The sequence below is a fragment of the Manacus candei genome, unplaced genomic scaffold (genome assembly GCF_025592945.1).
Source record: "Manacus candei isolate 608988 ecotype Guabito, Panama unplaced genomic scaffold, ASM2559294v1 h1tg000028l, whole genome shotgun sequence".
Taxonomy (NCBI): Eukaryota; Metazoa; Chordata; class Aves; order Passeriformes; family Pipridae; genus Manacus; species Manacus candei.
In genome coordinates, this window is record NW_026138076.1 from 6,704,314 (window position 1) to 6,719,439 (window position 15,126).

General features: G+C 38.2%; 1 long non-coding RNA gene across 1 annotated transcript; it reads right to left on the reverse strand.

Moving 5' to 3' along the window:
* Window positions 1–717: 717 nt before the first annotated feature.
* LOC127472229 (uncharacterized) lies at window positions 718–15,112 on the reverse strand. Its single transcript, XR_007904918.1, has 3 exons — window positions 10,339–15,112; window positions 4,091–4,184; window positions 718–3,940 (listed from the first exon to the last, which is right to left on the reverse strand). It is a non-coding gene; the product is annotated as an uncharacterized LOC127472229 (long non-coding RNA).
* Between the last annotated feature and the right edge of the window lie 14 nt (window positions 15,113–15,126).

Below are 15,126 nucleotides of genomic sequence, written 5' to 3' on the forward strand. Positions count from 1 at the left end.
ACTGGGCTTGAGAAATCTGAAGATTAATAACTTTGCTTTTAACAAAAACTTGAAAAATTAGGTCAGATACAGTTCGGACTGGTTAAGATTCCCGAAGAGTAAAGTTACAAATACAAATAACCCCAAGACCAAATATATTATTAATTATCTATCAGGGAGCTAAAGGGCACATAGTAAATGAAGATAATGAAAAACTGTAGTAAATACACAGCAGTAATTTATCATTTTTGGGAGCAGGGTGGGGGTGGGAAGAAGTAGGGACTCTATCTTTGTGCAGACCATTATATAGAGATACTCCATTAAAATATACTAATATTTCTTATTCTAGCGAGAAATGACAGAATGAGACTCCACTTCAGATGGCAATAGCCATTCACTACAAGAATCTGTGTCAAAGAAGAATACTTTCCCTCATATTAAAACCAAGCAGTTCTCATTTATTAGATCTACCCAGTTTCTTATAAGCTTGGGGAACATAACAACAGATATACATTTGATGCAATATTACTTCAGAAATTCAACGCAGTTGACTGTGCCTAGCACAGAAAGATACAGGGATTATTTCCTTAACAATCTTATCCATCAACAACAATAATTTAAAATGATAGTCCATGAACTTATATTTTATTACCTTTAATTTGTAAAATTGAGCTAAAATCAAGCCGAACTCTGAGTTTATCTGACAGTTGATGATCTCTTATCTTTTAAGAGCAAACACCATATGATACTTATTTAGATCCACTTATATTTTTATTAGTCATGAAAAAAATGCTTTCTGTTTACATCCACATCTATTTTATATAATTAGAATATCGGTGATGAAAAAATTTGTCCCAAGCCCTAGACATATTTTGACAGCAAATTTAGGATCCTTATTCTTGATTAAAATCTAACAAATAACTATGTTACAGAGGTGGACTTTTTAAACCTACGCATTTCAAAGCTAAATCCACAGAGCAGGATCACTGCTCTTACTAGACCCTAAACCATCTTGTCTGTAATGTTTTAAGTGGAAGCCTGGAGCTATACTCAAATGAAGACACAACTTATCCCACCTTTCAGGCTGGAGATAAGGTGATAGCTAAAAAAATACAAGTGATGAAAATCACTTTCTTTGCAGTCTGAACAGGATGGCAGATAAGTGTTGTTTCAGGAGAGAGTAAACAAAGGAAGAGCTCCCAGAAAAATGAGTGTAAGGAAGATAATGGTGCACATTCATCCCTGGGTCTCAACTGGACTTTGAAGTAGGACTGAGTCCCTGCATTTCCCTAGGCACATTAGCTCTGGCAGAGAAACTGGAAAAAAATTTAGTTGCCCTGACTTTAAAAAAGCGCAGATGTAAGGCAATCTTCAGAAGCAGAGCAAATCCTTCACAATAGTATCAAATGTAGATCCACTTTTTTTTCCCCTTTCATATTTTCAAATGCCAGCATTTCATGCACAGTCTGCGTGTGCGCTCATGCAGTTATCAGGATGCAACTGCACCAGATTTACACCTCAAGATCTACCTGTTTCCAGCCCAGGATTCTCGCCTAAAAATTACCAGAAACGTTAGGAAAAAAAGATGCCAAATGCACTAGATCTTCAGTTTCCTACTTAAACACAAACATCTACTACAATTTCACAATATTTTATACTTATCAGGATCTTAGGCAGGCAGAGATGGGGAAGTTCCTAGAACCGCCCCCAGCATGGCATATGTGCAGCTGCAGCCTCCTTACATCATCTCCTCCTCCAGAACCGTGGTGATCCTGCCTGTTGAGGCAGAGGCAGCTCGTCTCCTATTTTCTTCCTTTTCAGTTCAAGACTCGCACAGCTCTACAAGGACATCTCCCAGCCCGGCTGCTCTGTGGTTATCCCTTGTGACCATGTCCTGTTTCCACCTGATCAAGTAGCTTTAAACAAATAAACATGTCCACAGTGACACATGCTAAAAGTTCACCCTTTTGATTAAAGAAAAGAGTGGATTTGACATTATCGCCTAGTCTGGCATGGAAAGCTTCCAGAACAAGCTCTGGCTTTGCCTCACCCATTCTTTGAAAAGGAGATTTGTCTGTCCCAACCTGAGTGCAACAACTCTGTGTGTGGCATATATTTATCCCCAGTGAAGTGGTTGCTAATGTATCCTTTGACCATGTGATGAAGTAGGCAGATAAGACAAGCCTCACCTCTGCTACTTTTCTATCTGTATTTAGGAGCTTATCAGGCTGATATAACCAGTAGGCAGAAGAGCATAAGGAGAATACGACTGGTAAGTAACATATTCTGCAAAGTGTCATGGACTTCCATGAGCATAGCTCTGGAGTTTTGAGGGAGCATTGAGCAAACCACCCGAAAAAGACTATTTCAGAGGCAGTGCTAGCTGTGAAGTCTGGACTCATATCTAAACCCAAACTTTGATAAGTAAAGATTTAGATATTTTCTACCCGGCCTGAAGGCTGCTTCTGCTTCACAGTTTAAATGCACACCTAACGAAAGAAGTCGTAGTGTGACAGCCTATGTCAGAATGCGAAGCTCTACCAGAGCTGCACACAGAGCATTTATAAAGGGGATTAAGACAAAAAGCACAGTGTAAGTATACAGTTATTGGGGTGTCAAATAACTTTATATTAATTCCTTGTGCATGAATGTCAAATGCTTTCAGGACTTGGCCAGATATTTTCTGGTTTATTACAGTGTCCAGCTTGGTAAATGAAAGGTAGTATGTCTTGGTCTAACAAATACCTAATGAGAGAGGGGAAAAAGATCATCGTGGCACGGCGCAGTTTGAGAAAGAGATATGAGGACCAAAGATAATGACCAAACCAGCCAGCAAAACCTAAACAGATGGAAGTTACTGGATAAACTGGGCATGAGTAAAGCCAAAATCATACAGAGCTCTGTACTTGCTTTACTTAGAGCAGGTAAGTTGTCTATTTGCTGCCATCGTTTCTTGCATCTACTTGCAATCCTGGTACCCCAAAAGTACAACAGTGTTTGTGGGCACAAGTGTAGGAATGAAATCAAACGCACACAGGGAATGTTCACATGATCTGATCCTGACAGAGTACTATGGTAAGATAAATGAATAATAAGAAACAAACTTCCTTGAAGAAGAGCGATGCTATAGGCCAAGATACAACAGCATGATGAATACATTTTAGTAATGAAACAGACCAACACACTGGTAAGGTACAGGAAAAATTACATGCTGAATAGATAGCTAAACTTCCTTTTATTCATAGTTAAATAGCTATTATCTTGCATAGTCAATTAATTTAGGCTACCATTTCAATTTCCTTTGCTTAGTTCCACTATTCTGTTTGTTTGAAAATACTGCACTAAGTAATAAAAAGCTAAACAAATCTATACTTTCCCTTTCAGCCACATTTATGTCTCTTTTACCTAGAGTTGCACAGCTCAAACATGTACTCAGTTATTAATGACTGACAGCTGAAACTCAGAAGATTTACTATTGATGAGCACTCAATACCAGGGCCTGGAAAACACTGTCTAATTACTTGATAGACCTTTTACTCCTCTGCAAAACGAAGACTAAACTAAGATAGTAAATAAGTGTCTCATAAATGTCTTGTATTTGACCTGTTGTACAGTAGCTTAGACAAAGGAGAACTGTCCTGACAAATGATCCCAGGTCTTTTTCTTTAGACGCTGAGAGAAACTGGCTCCTTGTTCCTGCATCTCCCCCTGCTGGACGAGCAGCAGAGTTGCAGGAAAAAAAAAAAAGAATGAGTGGCTGCTTGCTCTCTGTGCTGTAAGCAATTGCCAAGATCGGTCATTTTCCCGAGCTGAATGAAGCGTTTCATCGTTCAATAAAGAGAAAAGTCTGAAAACATCTCCAGCCATAATGCAGAACTAAAATAGTGCAGTCGTATGCCAGTAGTCTTCATGGAAGAAAAGATGTTGCCTTCTGGCTTGCATGCTTGACTCTGAGACGATCCTATAGCAAGAAAAAATATGCCAAAATGCCCTGATAATTACGGTGATACACACATTAGTCAGTACCAGCCCAGACATTTAGTTTCATATCACTCAGATGACTAATTGAAAAAATAACTCAAAAGTTAGTATCCATATTACAGCCATTGACCTCACAATAATTGTTACCATGATCTGTAGGGCCCCAAATGTTGTCCCTTTTATCCAGTCAGCTCTTTGAATCTAGTTAAATTTCAGTTCATGACCTGCATATAGAAAAAAACAAGGTCTGAGAAGTTTGCCTTTCAATTAGCACTGTGATTTCTGCTCTATTTTAGAAACAGCATAAACATTGGGTTTTTTTTAACATTTTAATTTATCTTGGAAAGGTGGTGAAAGTGCTGAGTTGCCAGTCCTGAAGACTGACATGTACTATTTACCCAGAGGGAAAAAGCATCCAAAAACTAGCCTTAGCTTTGCTATAAGATCTTACAAAATTTTCATCAATTTTTTCCTTTGGAAAACTGTGCATAAAGTTACTGATGCAGGAAATCTAAAATGCTGCTGAAAGTTCAGGTTTTCCTCTGTCTTCTATGTCTTCTTGAGATATTCAAATATGTAGAAACACTCTTCATGCCTGCTAACCTGAAGCCCTCACATAAGCACTCTTTCTATGCTAGAGCTTGCAACGCTTTCTTTCTCCACTGTGGTCATACTAGAGAACATTTTTGGTTTTGCTAGGACATTGGTGGTGCATGATGAGTTTCTCTGCAGTTGGTGGTATCTTTTGGCCTATTTTTGCCGTCTTCTTCTTCACAGGTCTAAAAAGTCTAATTTAAGTTCTAATTAAAATGGTTTCTTGACTGCTGTATAGTTGGGCATATTCATCCCACAGATGAAAAGCTATATAATGCTAACTATATAATATTTTCTTCTAGTTTTGTTGTATTTATTAACTAGTCAACACATAAATGTTTTGATGTACTGCTGAGACTTAAATAGAATCTTTAAAACTGTAAGGGGAGGGTGCATTTTCTAAATTTAATGTTAAAATGTTTCATACCCAGTAAGTTGGGGAATATTTAAATGAAAGTATGAGTCTTTCACCGCACTATAGTAAGACCAAGTTCTAAGTACACTTTTGTTAAAAGTGCCCAGTGAAATGGATGGTAGGAGTCCCAGACAAAATATTCACAGAAAAAATATCAGAGATTCACAATGCTACAGCTCCCAGCTGTCTGCTACCCTCTGAATGTGAGCCCCTCTCGGTTTTGCTGATGGAAGAAAATATATGGGCATTTTCTATAGTCCATGCAATACACTGCAGCTTAGTTTGAACCGCCTTGCACAACAGCTTAAGTTAAGCCATCGGACTTTGCACTGACGTGGTTGAGGAGTGCCATTCCACCAGTGATATCTGGCACAGAGGCAATAACAAATCCTAGGATAAGAGGTGTGGTAAGAAGGCATTAGCTCTAACTCATCTGCTAAATGAATGTATGTCTTAAGCCTAGCTTTACTCTGCAATGAAGAAACATCACATGTCCTTACAAACTATTGGTTATATAGAAAGGTGAGATAAATCGAGAATGGGCAAGGAAAACGAGGCTTTAGGCCAATTCTCATTTGTTCTGTGTGCTAGTACAGAAATACTGAACTTTGGTCAGAAGTCAGCCAGTGCTGTGCCAATGTAGTGCCAATGAGGTGGATGGGTAAGGACATCCCTGGTGCAACAACGGGTCCTCAGCCTAGCTTAGAATTGAAAACACAGTGATGACCTGCAGTGTCATACATCAATCCACACATGTCACATATATGAAAGCACCTTTATATTGTTGCACACAGGTTTCCATGCAATGATCCCCAGTGCCATTGCGCCCCATCTTTTATTGCTATCCAGGCTTCCCTACAGGGCCAGAGTAAAGCAAAAAACGCCCTGCAGCACTACCGGGAAGCTCGAAGTGCCTGTGACAGCTCTCGGTTGTTTGGAAACGAATTGGGGCTGGTTCCAGCAGAATCTCGGGCCAGAGTGCCGGGGCTGGGCCGGGAGGTGGCAATGCCGAGCCGGGCACAGGCGCCTCCGGCCCACGGGCGCTCCCGAGGGCAGTGGAGGGCATCTCTTACACGGGTTACAGCTCCCCGTCTGCGTCCCAGTTAATGGCAGCTCCAGCATGCCCAAACGTATGGGGACTGATTTACTGTTTGCATTTTGGGATGCACTACGCTGCAGATAATCACTTTTCTCCCAGCAGTCTGAATGTAACAGTTAACAGAGAGCACTTGGCTTCACAGCATCTCCTTAATGCCTGAGGAGTTTTCTGAACCAGCTAATGATGCTGTTTCATTTGATTAAAGGCAGTATTTTTTTCATTTGACGTGATGGCAATGGATGAGGAACCCAGCAAAAAAAAAAATAGATTGGCATGAGAGGCTCAGAAAAGCACAGAAAAGTTGGATCTGCAGTTTTCAGTGTGGGACTGAATGTGAACACTAACACCAGGAATCACATTAGGTCAGTTGCAGATGAGATTTGAGCTCTGGACTTCATGGTTCTGGCCCTAACTCTGTTTAAACCATGTGTTATGTCTCCAGTCACGATTTCTTAACAGTGAGTAAGATCTTACCAAAGCGTGTGCTTTTCTATTCTCAGAGATCAGAGATGTCACTCATTTCTTTGATCCAACAATTTCAAAGAGTAGAGAAATTTTCTAATTTGACTCCAGGGCTTGGATTCCAACAGGGAGAGATATAACCAGAACAAGGAAAGTTGGGATATGTAGCATTAATGCAATCAGATAACTAAGATGTCTGATGAAACACTGCCAAATTGACAATGTCTTCTATTGAATTTATATACATGCTTGGTATGGTAAATTCAGTGTAATGTTACAGACTTTTATTGTAATGTTTAATAAAAAAAATATTCTGGCAAAGTTCAGTTTATGAATATTGTTCCTCCTCTGGAATTTCTTTCCATGACAAGAAATAGAAGGCAGTATATTTCGATTTACAAATGGTTCAGTTTTGGTATCAGGATGCAACTGTGGCCTGAGATCTGCAAGGTAAACTGAAAGAGTTTGAACACTGCCAGGAAGTAGCAGAACCACAGGAAATTCAGCACCAGAATCAGATCAGGTTTTAACTATTATTAACTACGCTATTGGCTGCAGTGAAGTTATAACACAGCTCACTACTACAAATCTTTTAGATGAGGAGAGTATCCCCTATCCCACAAATGTCCTTTCCACACATCGTGGGAGCTTTCATATCAGGGGTTACTGCTGAGCTGTAAAAAGAGTATGAGATTTTTGCTCTAAATGGGTCATTGAACTTCATTCTGTGAACTTGAAACAGATTAAATCTGGAAGGCTTCTTATGAGTAGTAGACGACAATGTTCAAAACACAATGTTCAGGTTCATCATTGGAATATCACTAAAATTAGTGATATTTCTAGTGATTAGTGATATCGCTGGAATCAGTGATATAATTTCTCATTCTCACTGGTATACCTCATGTCAATTAAGTGGCTAATTAAGTGACATGAATCTGCTGTATGAATATCATCAGGCAAAAGTAAAATACTTTTCATTTGTTCTAGCAACCTTATTTAGTTTTTCTAACTGCCGGTCACCTGAATTGCCATAAATTAAGAAAAGATGCAATTCCATGTAACAGAGACATTTTTAACTGAAACTGGGTGAGCTGTTTTTTGTCTGTCCAGGGCTTGCTATGATCAATAACACACTGCTGAATCCCAGTGGAGTTGATCTGAATGAACAAGACAGGGATTTAATAAATTAGAAAAGAAATATTAAATAATTGAGGACTCTTTCTGTAACTTAAATATAAACCTATTTGAGCTCTTGTTTCAGGAAAGAAAAAGGTTGCCTAGACTTGCATCTCTTTATTTTCCTCTCACTGATACTTCTACAGAACAAGGGAAACTCAGAAGCCCATATAAACTGCTGTCAGGAAAACCAAAATCTTCAAACTGCCAAATAATACACTGATATCAAACAATTAATGTTTCATTCACCTATGTAACAAGATGAAAACTCAGGTCCCTGCAGTGCTTCTACAATGATTGATAGTATCACTGAAGGTTTTAACAAGTGAAAGAACTGAGCAGCAAGAACCTTCTATGTCATTTTGCATGTTAATGTTATGACATCCTTTGCTAGCATAGCACAATGAGTGCTTCACAAAAAATTTAATATATGTAAAGCTTTGGAAAAAGGAGATTATGATAAATGGGAATATACTCTCAATCTTTTATTTTCTCATTCTTTTTTTAATATTTTCCTGTTAGTTCTCTGTTAGTATTTTGAATAGAACTGTTTTTTCTCCTATGAAAAGCAACTCATCTAATTCCAACAGTCTCTACAGAAACCTATAATGTTTGAGAATGATTACTAAGTTGTGAAATGCTAACGTGCACAGTGTTCTTTGGCTTGGACCAAACTAGCATACAGATGTAGAATCAGTGAAATTTTAAGTGGAAGCCTGATGGCTGTTTTGATTTAGGACAGATAAGCACACTGCTATTTCTGTTCAGGAAAGTTTTACTCCGAGAGCTAATATGATCACAGTAATGCACAGCATTCCATATCTCTAGCTATTAATGTTAACAAATTTAACCACTCAGAAAGTGCAACCTTATCACCGACATCCACTGAGTAATGCACAAAAGCAAATAAGCCATGAAATCACATGCAAGAAATACTCAGGCCAGTCCTCAATGAGAATAGTGAGAGTTACCTAAATCCTTTTATGCTAAAATCACAGGGAAGAAAATTGTCTTCTTCGCTCCATGATGGCCATCCCAATATTGAATTGATGCCTTTGTCCAGGATGGAAAGAACAAAAACCTATCCACAGCCTGTAAAAACCTGTTTTTCTGAGCTTGTAGCTTGTATGTCTCTGTCTACTTTGACAGTATGATCACTTGCGTGAGGCACATGCACTGTTCCTCGCCTAAGAGGTTATTATTAGATGCATGAAATCAGTTGGAAGGCTGTTTTCTAAAGCCTGCCCCATTTTTTAAAGTACTTAAACACTGCAGGATACAGGCTAGTGAAGTGCCAGACTTTATAACAGGTCACTGCTGTTCTTCACTCCCTGAAAGAAACTGGGCTTACAGTGAGGAACACAAAGAGAGGAAAGGACAGGCTCCAAGCACTAGCAGTGTCCTATTACACAACAAAAAGACAAGCTTAAAAATCATCGAGGTGTGCAGGTTACCTGTTCTACAGATGAGAGGTCTAAAAAAAAGCCACTAATCCGAGATGTGTCAGGAGGCAAGCAATGACAACTTGCTTCTTATTTCAGGTTATGTCCTGAGCAATATTTAACTTCACCAAAACACTGGAACGCTAAATGCAGTTCAAAACTACTGTGTCTCCTCTTTATCCTCCTGGCTTTGATGAATACCCTTATGTTGCCTCTGCTTGTTGAGTGAATTAAACTCTTTCAATCTCTGGTTGGGAGAACTGTCTCATTTCTGCTTGTTCAAGAACATGAAAATGCAACTGTGACTTGCCAGGACTAAGAACATGCCTTCTCTGTTTGCTAGGTATTGGTGAGAACACAATGGTCTTACTAAGAAACTTGTCAATTCATGTTATTAACAGACTATTTTGTCATTATTGTTGGAAAATTGCGACAAAGTATTCCAAAGGGAAAAATGGACAACTTCATGCAAACACACTTATCAGGTGAGTTGCAAATGGTAAAATGAATAAATGGGAGCACAGTGTGTTTCTTATTGCTGTGACTGCATAATAGATCAAGCAACCTCATCCCCAGACAATGATCTGGCGATGCATTTGCACTGCCACAATAGCTGCATTGAAATTGCACTGCTTAAGAAACATTTTTCACAAATCTGCTTCACATAAAATATATTTGAGAGGGAACTCATTGATCTTGTGAATAGGGCTGAAGTAAGTTAATTTTGAGTCTTAAAATGGTTGGCAGTATGCCAAGGTTAGACTCCCAGAGGAGAGACACGGGCAGCAGTGAATTTGGATTTGAGGTACAACTAGCAGGCACAGATTTGTGGTCTCTTTAACTAAAACTGTCATCATAGTAAGAGGGGTATCAGCAACAGAGTGGAGTGCCAGAGTGGGGGAGGCAACAGGCACAACCCTACAACACCCGTCCTCCCACAGAACTGGATACTTGCCATTTCCTTGTGAATGGAATGGAAGCAATTTGGAACAATCGGTATAATGAACTAAGGACTCAAAACTGACACCACAGGTGGATATTACCTTGGCAGAGGCATGGGGCAACAAAGGCTGATCCTGTATCACTGAACTCAGTAGGAGTATTTAAATTTAGCTCAGTGGATGCAGGTGGTGAGAGGGAATTCTGATAGGGCCCCAGGAGCCTAATTCTGTCCTGGTGTCTAGTGTTACCTGTGCAGGGGTGCTGGAGTAGAAGGGTCTCATTTCTTCACATCTGCTCAAGTTCTCCTAGACATTCAGATTGTTTCTGAACCAAAGTTATAGGAGAAAGGAGGAAAACAGACAGCAAAAGTGTTGAGAAACACTTTACACTTGTTCCACAAGATATGTACTAACCAGGCAGGTTATAATTCTATTTTGCAACTGTAGGGACATGAACAAATATTCTGAGGTTTGGTTCATTATGCATTTATAGCTTCAGGGCTCTCCATTCTGTATAAGTGTGCTTACCTATATACAAGATGAAAATTAAAGGAGCTGTTTGTGTCACTAAAACCTGAACATGTTGTCCCTGACAAGTAAAAGAACATTTTATCTTACACCTTGCCAAACCACAAAGCTACTGCTTTTTGGTGTCAAATTATCTGACTGTGCTTTACTTCTCTGTAATGTATCTGCTTTATCTTCCTGGCAGACACCTTTGCAATTTTAGTAGTATTTGAATAAATAAACATTGTCTTGCACAAATGGTTTCTATGGAATGTATGCAATACTTTTGGGTTTTTTTGGTGAACTATAAACTTTGGCAACTGAGGTGACTTATATGTTAAATCCTTGCATATCACTGTAACTAGATTACACAGGGAAATATTTGTACTGGTATTTACTCTCCTGTTCTTAACTTCAAAGAATAATATTATAAACATATCTCTATTTATTTTAAGATCATCTGAAATGTTTTGGCTTTTTTTCGTACGGATATGTCAAACTCTAGATTTGCTAAAAAACATTATTTTGATAATTGTCCATGTATATCAACAGGAATTTCTGCCTGTCTGTCTGTGAAAAGTATTTGTGAACAGAAAATCATTCTTGAATCTTAATGTTAGCAGCAATGATTACTATATTAGCTAGAGGTCATAACCATCATAATTAAGGAATTCAGCTTTGCATATTCTTGGTAAATAAACAATAGAAATGCATATACATAACCTATGCACCAATGAAACTGAAGAAGAATGCTTTATTAACACCCAGACTGCTGTGATTTTACAAAAGACTTGTAATACTAAGGTCATGACTGTCAAAAATGTTAATCAGTGATGCAATGATGGCCATTTTACCTTGCTTCTGTATGACTGAAAACTCCCCCTATTCTGCTCTGCTCCTTCTCTGATAGCCTTTGGCTAGAAATTTTGTCTCTGTTTCCTCTGTCTCTTATTCCTGTTACCCCTGAAGCAGCTCACATTCCTCTATTTTTTTTCCAAGTCCCTACCATCTTATAAATAGCAACTATTCTGGTATCTGATCTTCAGACTTCTTCCTCAGCTTTCCTCATCATCAGCTTTCCCTTGTCCTCCACACTTCAAATTGCTAAAATAATTCTTTAGTTATCCCACTCTTTTCTACCAGGACATTTGTTACTCTCAAGCCTGTTAGCTGTTCTCTGCTATTCTGAGTTACAGCCGTGGTCCTCCCAGTTGTAAAACAAATAGTCAGAAGAGTGAATGTGGTAGATTTATAACATTCCATATCAAACCAAACTTGTTTTTTCCTTATTATAAAGCCTAATTCAAGATTTCTTGTAATTGTTATGAGATAAAATTAAATAAAAGCTCAGTTGTTGAGTACAGAACATATCTGGGCAACATTTCCAGTGAACTGTTTGTTATTCTGAAGCCATTAAAAATTTTGGGACTCATTTGACCATTACCTGTAAAAATAAAATTAAAAAATCTAGAAAAACTAAATGTAAAAATTGTTTTTTTGAAGGAACTCCTTACATTTCTCGGCTGGATTTGCAACTAGACTAGAAAAGCAAAGGAGGAAGTTTTGTTTATCAACTATATTTCCTTTGTCCTTTCCTTTCAGTTTACATTAGAGTCCAGGAAGCTGTTTGTGTATGCTTGCACGGCATTTAACTTTGAAGTTATTATACTTCATTCAGAGTCCTTTCTTGCTATAATGAAAGACACTCTGCTATAGAACTTAAATCTTCCACTTCTGAGGCAGAAGAACTGACCATAACCAGGGTACCAATGAATATTTCAGAAATTTACACTAAACACTTCAACAAGAAGGAAAGATATTAAAAAAAAAGAATTTAAGGTAACATCTCATATGTCTTTCCCCACCATAGCTCTTTAAAGGTTTTAAGTTTAACATATGATAATTATTAAATGGTTTGACGTGAACAAAAGACAACTTTTTTTTTTGAGTCAAAACAAGGTATTACAATGACTACCAGTTTGGAACCACCAAATTTTTAAACATTTCTGCAACGAAATTATTATCAGTTTCACCTAAACCACAGTTACTCACAAAGTATTAAAAGGGACAAAACCGTTGAAGTCTTTGTTCACTTACCAACTCCAACTTGCTATATAATAGATCTGTTTACACATTAATTTTGCAACCTGGGTTGTGTCAAATAAAACTGGCACCCTTCCTCATCTATTTAATCTGGTCTGAAAGAGGTATCAAAACAGAGCAACACCACACAGGATCAGGTTCCATGGCTACCAATAACAGCATGGTGCTAAATACAGACATACCTGTTACACATGACATCCTGGCATATATAATATTAATGACTTCTTACTTGCTTTAGATAAATTATTTACTGGTCTTTCATTATGAAGAACTTTATAAGCCAGTAACCCCAAGTTCCTGTGGATTCAATGAGTAATGAAAACTTCTACAATGTGAAAGACTTGGATGAATTGAAATTCATATGAAGTGATCTCCTAGGTATTACTATACCATGTCAGCACTTGACACTTCACTTGAAAAAATTCAAATATTTGGTGTTTCTTGATTTCTTCAAGAAATTCAGAATTTCAGAAATCAGCATGGACAATATCAGCATGTAAGGTGTTTGTGGGTACTACTGGCTTGGCAAATTTTGGTCTTTTTGCCTCTGCATAATTTATTATAATTGGATTGTAATTTCAGAATATAAGGACTCTTCTCAGCAACAACCTGGACAGGGAAGGAAGCAATGAGATATGATAGTTTGCCAATTCATGAAAGTATTCATAGTAGTGAGAATGAGGGAAGTGGTATAAATGAGGGCAGAAAGACCTTATGAGACAGAGCGAGTGGTCAGTGAAACAACAGGTAAAAATGAGATAAACTATAGGGAGATAAACATAGGGAGAAAAGAGCCCTGGCTTTAAATATAGGCAGGTGGGCTCTGAGCGGAAAGTTGTCACTCAGGAGCAAGATCTCATTCCCATAAAAGTATCAACTCAATCCACTGTACTATCTTTGAGCTACCAAGTTCAGGTTTTACCATATCCAATCCTTGAGTCCTACTAGATATAGTTTAAACCACTAGCTTACACAGAAGAGCCTAACAGTTTTCTATTCTATTACCTTCAATGAGTAAAATTGATTTAGTCATTTACTTCGGTAAAATTAATTTACCAAATTTGACATGACTTAGCCTAACAAACACATTCAAGTATTACAACTGGTGCAGGAAAAAAATGAGATTCAACCTTTTATTCTTAATGTTCTACTCTAACTATGTCAGCAGTTCATTCATGCGCCACTTTGGGGCTGAGGCTGCAGTTCAGTGCACTTCAGTGAGCCACTTCAGCTCCCACCGAATTAGCCATAATGAGATTGCTCAGCTTCCAGAGCATGCTATGCTCTATGAAGAAAGGGCCCAGATTAAACAGAATACTGCTTCTTTTTTACCTCCTCCATGATTCAAAAGAACACAGGCTAAGAAGTCTAAGGAGTTTTAAGAAGGCTTTCAGTGAGGGGACAGTAGTTAAAAATGTCACAGACAAAAAGGAAATGAGATGGTGGTGCTAAAAGATATTTCCTTCTTTCAAAAGACAAATAGCTCCAGGTACTGAAAATTCTTAGCAGAACTCTTAGCAAAATAAACTACTTCAAAGTGAAGGTGAAAAAGTAGTACACAGAAACAAAATTGACATTGGGCAGCAATTTCCAGTTGTCTTTTAAAAAGAGTTGCCTTATCTATTCGAACAAAATGAAATAAACAGCATAAAAAACTCCTTTCCATCTATACTGTAGCTAGCATTGTGCCCTATTGATGCATACAACCGATTAATCATGTATTCCACCACTTCATCAGGAAAGAGTCAAGATTTGTTTGAACTGCTACATGCAAAGTTTACCCAGCCTATTTGGCTCACTTTGTTATTAACTGCTGCCATCACAATTGCAGCAGCCATGCTGGAGCATGTAGCAGGTCCAGACCAGAAAGGTGTCTTTGTACCATCAGCAAACTAAGCACTGTTTTTAACTCTCCGAATTTTCTAGTCCTGATGCACACAATTGCATAGAGTCACAGCTTGGTTTGCTTAGATATCTGATAATATTGATACCAGAAAGGGATCTGGCTAACACCCAAGTTTTTCACAGGAATAACAAGCATTGACTTGTGCACTTCAATGCAGCTTGTTCCCAAAAACTCTGCAATCCCACAATTTGTAAAAGCACATATGTACTTAGGTTTATAATGAGTTTTACTAAGTGTGCAGCCAACCTAGACCAAAGCCTTGATCACCTAGCTTTTGTGCAGCTCTGCTACAGATTCTTCTGTGAGGTCCTAGGTAGGATTGTGTTGGAGAAATGACACACCAAAAGTCATTACAGATTTTAACTGAATCACAGGGGTTTTTGCTTTTTCAGGAGAATTTAAAGATTGTCCATGACAGCACTGATGTAACAGGAACAAAGTTTATAGGGAAAAAGCAGCTTTCTGACAAGGTTATGGCTCATTGATTATTGGCATAATTTCAATTACAGCCTTTTTTTTAA